The sequence below is a fragment of the Schistocerca nitens genome, chromosome 4, assembly GCF_023898315.1.
Source record: "Schistocerca nitens isolate TAMUIC-IGC-003100 chromosome 4, iqSchNite1.1, whole genome shotgun sequence".
Taxonomy (NCBI): domain Eukaryota; kingdom Metazoa; phylum Arthropoda; class Insecta; order Orthoptera; family Acrididae; genus Schistocerca; species Schistocerca nitens.
The window spans coordinates 498,456,112-498,461,047 of NC_064617.1; the positions used below are offsets into that span (position 1 = coordinate 498,456,112).

The window sequence follows — 4,936 nt, forward strand, 5'->3', positions numbered from 1 at the left end:
ATGAACGTGACACTGTCAGGTATTCAATTCATTCCTCCTAAGTTTCCGTAAATTGCCGAAATGTTGATATACTGGTCGACGGAACGTGTTGGGCTGGTTGGTTGGTCAGTTGTGGTTGTGCGGCCGACGCAGTTGTGCAGCCAGTAGTAGTTGTACCGTCATCAGTAAGATAGTGATTTGTTGGTTCTGAAACTGAAAAACTTGTGTGAGATCCATCAGATTTGCCGTCTGCGGCTGAGGCGTGGGGCAGGGAATTCATGGATTACACAAGTACTTTATATCAAAAAGCAAGCAAAGCCTCTGAGAAGAGAAACGTGATTAGTTCTGCGGCTCCCCTCCTGGAATACATGCAAGAACACAACAAAAAATTAGTAAATAGATACACTTGATAGTGATCACCCCTGCAAGCTAAAAAAATGGTTCAAATGGCTCTGAGCACTATGGGACTCAACTGCTGAGGTCATTAGTCCCCTAGAACTTAGAACTAGTTAAACCTAACTAACCTAAGGACATCACAAACATCCATGCCCGAGGCAGGATTCGAACCTGCGACCGTAGCGGTCTTGCGGTTCCAGACTGCAGCGCCTTTAACCGCACGGCCACTTCGGCCGGCTTGCAAGCTAAAACAAGAGAAGCAAGCAAGATCTTCAGCCAAGCTGATTATCTTCGATCACCACTGAACTGTCCTCCTCCTCCATTGTAGAGTCTTGTACCACAAGGAAGCAAGGGAGAGGATGTTATTATGGGTAGCCGGTATCCCCTTTTTACAACACAAATGCACACGTGCATTAACACAATTCCTTATTTACATGAATGGGAACATTTACTTAACTTGAATAGAGTCCGTGTTTGTGGCACAAGCTCATCAGTAATAGTCCCGCTATAATCGCTATGTACTGTCGTAGCCTGTGATGAACCAAACCCGCTCTGCGAGTAAACTGACAGATGCCAAACTGGATGAGTGAATGAGTGAGTGACTGCGTGAGGCCCTCCGTTCGGTGGCGGCGGCATAAATACGTGCTGTTGAGATGGCGTTGGCGGCATGTTGCTTGTGGGTGTGTCTCTGGCCTCTCATGTGATAGGCTTGCTTGATCCAGTGCCTATTAATCGAACTTCACGATTCATCTTTGTCAACCGGTGTGCTGGTAACAGCTTACGCCAGCACATAATCAATGAGCAAGTGTTGCCCTTTCTTCCACATCTTCATGATGATTGTGCCATAGACACTGTCATCTTGCAAAATTACAACAGCGATATTCACAAGGCTGCTTCCTGGTATCCTATCACACACTGACTGGGCCGCTAAGTTAGCTGACCTTAATTCTGTATAAGATATCTGAGAATATGTGGAACAGCAGGTAAAATGAAGTAATCAACTTCCATCCAGTTTAGTAGCTCTGTGGGGCCTAATTATGTATGAGTGACTTCAGTTGGGTGTGGTATACATGAAAAAACTTATGGACTCTGCTCATCATCTTGCTAATGATCAAGGCCAGAGGAACTTATATATGGTATTAGCGAGACGTCTTGTGGAGTGGCTAATTGTGTGTGTGAGTGCTTATTTATGACTGAATACTGGTAGTCATTGTGTAACTTTTTTTTCTATTCCAGGAGACGACTGTATAATAACTACAAGACATACAGAAAATAGACACATATTGGTGGATAAAGTCTCTCTCCACGTTTTTAATTCCCATTCCAAGTGCCCAATGCAGTGAGGTAACAGAAGTCGTGGGATACCTCCTAATGTCGTGTCAGACTTCCTGCTGCCCGGTGTAGCGTAGCAAATCGACGTGGTGTGGACTCAACAAGTCGTTGGAAGTCCCCTGCAGAAATAATGAACCATGCTTCCATAAACTGAGGATGTTGCTGGCGCTGGACTTTGTGCAGTAAGTGACCCTTCGAATATGTGACACAAATGTTCGATGCGATTCATGTCAGGTGATCTGGGTGGCCAAATGATTCGCTCAAACTGTACAGAATATTCTTGAAATCAACTGCAAACAATTGTGGCCCAGTGACATGGTGCATTGTCATCCGTAAAAATTCGATCAGTATTTGGGAACATGAAATCAATGAGTGGCTCCAAATGGCCTCCACGTAGTCGAATGTAACCATTTCCAGTCAATGATCCAGTCCATTCCATGTAAACACAGCCCACATCATTATGAAGCCACCACCAGCTTGCACAGTGTGTTGTTGACTACCTGGGTCCGTGGCTTCATGGGATCTATGCCACACTCGAACCCTATCGTCAGCTCTTACCTCTGACCGACTTATGACCTCAGCAGTTGAGTCCCATAGTGCTCAGAGCCATTTCTTACCTCTGACCAGGCCATGGTTTTCCAGTCATCTAGGGTCCAGCCACTACGGTCACGGGCTAAGAAGAGGTGCTGCATGTCGTGCTGTTGGCAAGGGCACTCGCATCGGCCAAGTGCTGCCATAGCCCATTAACGTCAAATCTCGCCGCACTGTCGTAACGCATATGTTTGTCATACGTCTCACATTGATTTCTGTGGTTATTTTACACACTGTTGCTTGTTTGTTAGCACTGTAAAGTCTAGGCAAACATCACTGCTCTTAGGAAGGAGGGGCATACAGCAGTCAGTCGCAATCCCATTAGCATGTATTATTCTTCCAGATCTAGATTTCGCCTATAAATAGCCATCTTCAGTGCATTTTCGTTATGTTTCAACAGATTCGCGACAGTTCTGTCACCAGATGTTCTTACAGGTTTATAAGCAGCAGGTCACTGAGGCTGTAAACAACCGCCTGTGTCCTTCTGTCTATACGCTTGCAAAAACATTTGGCAACATAAACTGCTGCGAATCTGTTGAAATGTAAAGAAAATGCACTGAAGATGTCTATTTATAGCAGAAATCTGTATTCGCAAGAATAATTGAAGGTAATGCGATTGCGACTGACTGCTGTGTGCCTCTCCTTCCTTATAGTCTACGCCCGCTGTGCACGAAGTTCCTCATGGGATCAAAATTGGTAAACCGCTGCTCTTGGTTGTTAAGTGGAGGCCATCGGCGACTGCGTTGTCTTTGGTGTAATCATTTCGTTTCCTGTTCCACTCGCAAGTAGAGTGAGGGAAAAACGATTGTCCTACTACTGTCTCAAAAAAGGGGTGACAAACTTCGAGCAGTTGTAGAGGATGTCTTGGGAAACAAATCAAGGATACGAATTAGGTACTCTTGGGACACTCGTGGCGCTGTGGATCTAGGAATACTGAATTTCCAAACCATTTCCGAAATGGAATATCCCATGTATCTACCTCCAACTGTCATTACACTTTCAGAGTCTGTTAATTCCCGTTATACCGCCTTAATAACGTTGGAGACCTTTTCACTTGCATCACCTGAGTGCAAATGACATCTCCGCCAATGAATTGCCCTTTCATACATCGTGTACGTGATACAAGGCCATATGTATATGTGCATAACGCTATCCTATGCCTTTTATCATCTCATCAATAGTCACCGTTTGTGATGCAGCAAAAGATAATGCGTGTGTGTAATTCATAATAGCCAACGGCCTTGCCGCAGTGGTAACACCGGTTCCCGTCAGATCACCGAAGTTAAGCGCTATCGGGCTGGGCTAGCACTTGATGGGTGATCATCCAGTCTGCCGAGCGCTGTTGGCAAGCGGGGTGCACTCAGCCCTTATGAGACAAACTGAGGAGCTACTTGATTGAGAAGTAGCGGCTCCGGTTTCGGAAACTGACATACGGCCGAGAGAGCGATGTGCTGACCAAATGCCCCTCCATATCTGCATCCAGTGACGCCAGTGGTCTGAGGATGACATGGCGGTCAGTCGGTACCTTTGGGCGTTCATGGTCTGTGCGGGAGCAGTTTAGCTTTAGTTTAGTTTTAATTAATCAAAGTCGGTGACATAAATTACGCGGGAAGGTGCGACAGGAGACAGCTTTGGAAATCTGCTCATTGGGTTGCCTATCTGGAGGCACAAACTATTTCTGTGCAACAGCACAGAGTAGATGATTTTTCTGTGTTCTGACATGCCTGTCTCCTAATGAAACTATACCGCAGCGCATATTATGAATCAAAACTTGGAGAGACGCTCTATCCACTGATATATCTCATTTTTCTTTACGTCTTGTATCTTTCATGCAGTTGTCTCCTGAAACTCTGGAGATACTTATAAAACCCTGTATTTTGATTTCAGATTATTTTGTTTCTGGAACCATGCTGCTTGTGCACTAAGGATATGATGTGTTGAAGTTCCTGTATCTAGCGACTGGTTTCAATCACAGACAGGGTGACAAGAGTTTTGTCTCTCTACCCTCGTAACAATTAAACACTGAAGAGCCAAAGAAACTGGTACACCTGCCTAATACCGTGAAGGGCCCCCGCGAGCACGTAGAAGTGCCGCAACACCTCATGGCATGACCGCGACTAATATCTGAAGTAGTGCAGGAAGGAACTGACACCGCCCGCATCTCGTGGTCGTGCGGTAGCGTTCTTGCTTCCCACGCCAGGGTTCCCGGGTTCGATTCCCGGCGGGGTCAGGGATTTTCTCTGCCTCGTGATGGCTGGGTGTTGTGTGCTGTCCTTAGGTTAGTTAGGTTTAAGTAGTTCTAAGTTCTAGGGGACTTATGACCACAGCAGTTGAGTCCCATAGTGCTCAGAGCCATTTGAACCATTTGAACTGACACCATGGATCCTGCAGGGCTGTCCATAAATCGGTAAGAGTACGAAGGGGTGGAGATCTCTCGTAAACACACGTTTCAAGGTATCCCAGAATTGCTTAATGATGTTCATGTCTGGGGAATTTGGTGGCCAGCGGAAGTAAACTCAGAAGAGTGTTCCTAGAGCCACTCTGTAGCAATTCTGGACGTGTGGGGTGTCGCATTGCCCTGCTGGAATTGCCCAAGTCGGAACACACAATGGACATGAATGGATGTAGGCGACCAGAC

The 4,936-nt window shown here is 46.0% G+C and overlaps 1 pseudogene; it reads left to right on the top strand.

The window, feature by feature from the left end:
• The first annotated feature begins 3,529 nt into the window (after positions 1-3,529).
• Positions 3,530-3,646, top strand: LOC126253858 (5S ribosomal RNA; annotated as a pseudogene).
• The last annotated feature ends 1,290 nt before the right edge of the window (positions 3,647-4,936 follow it).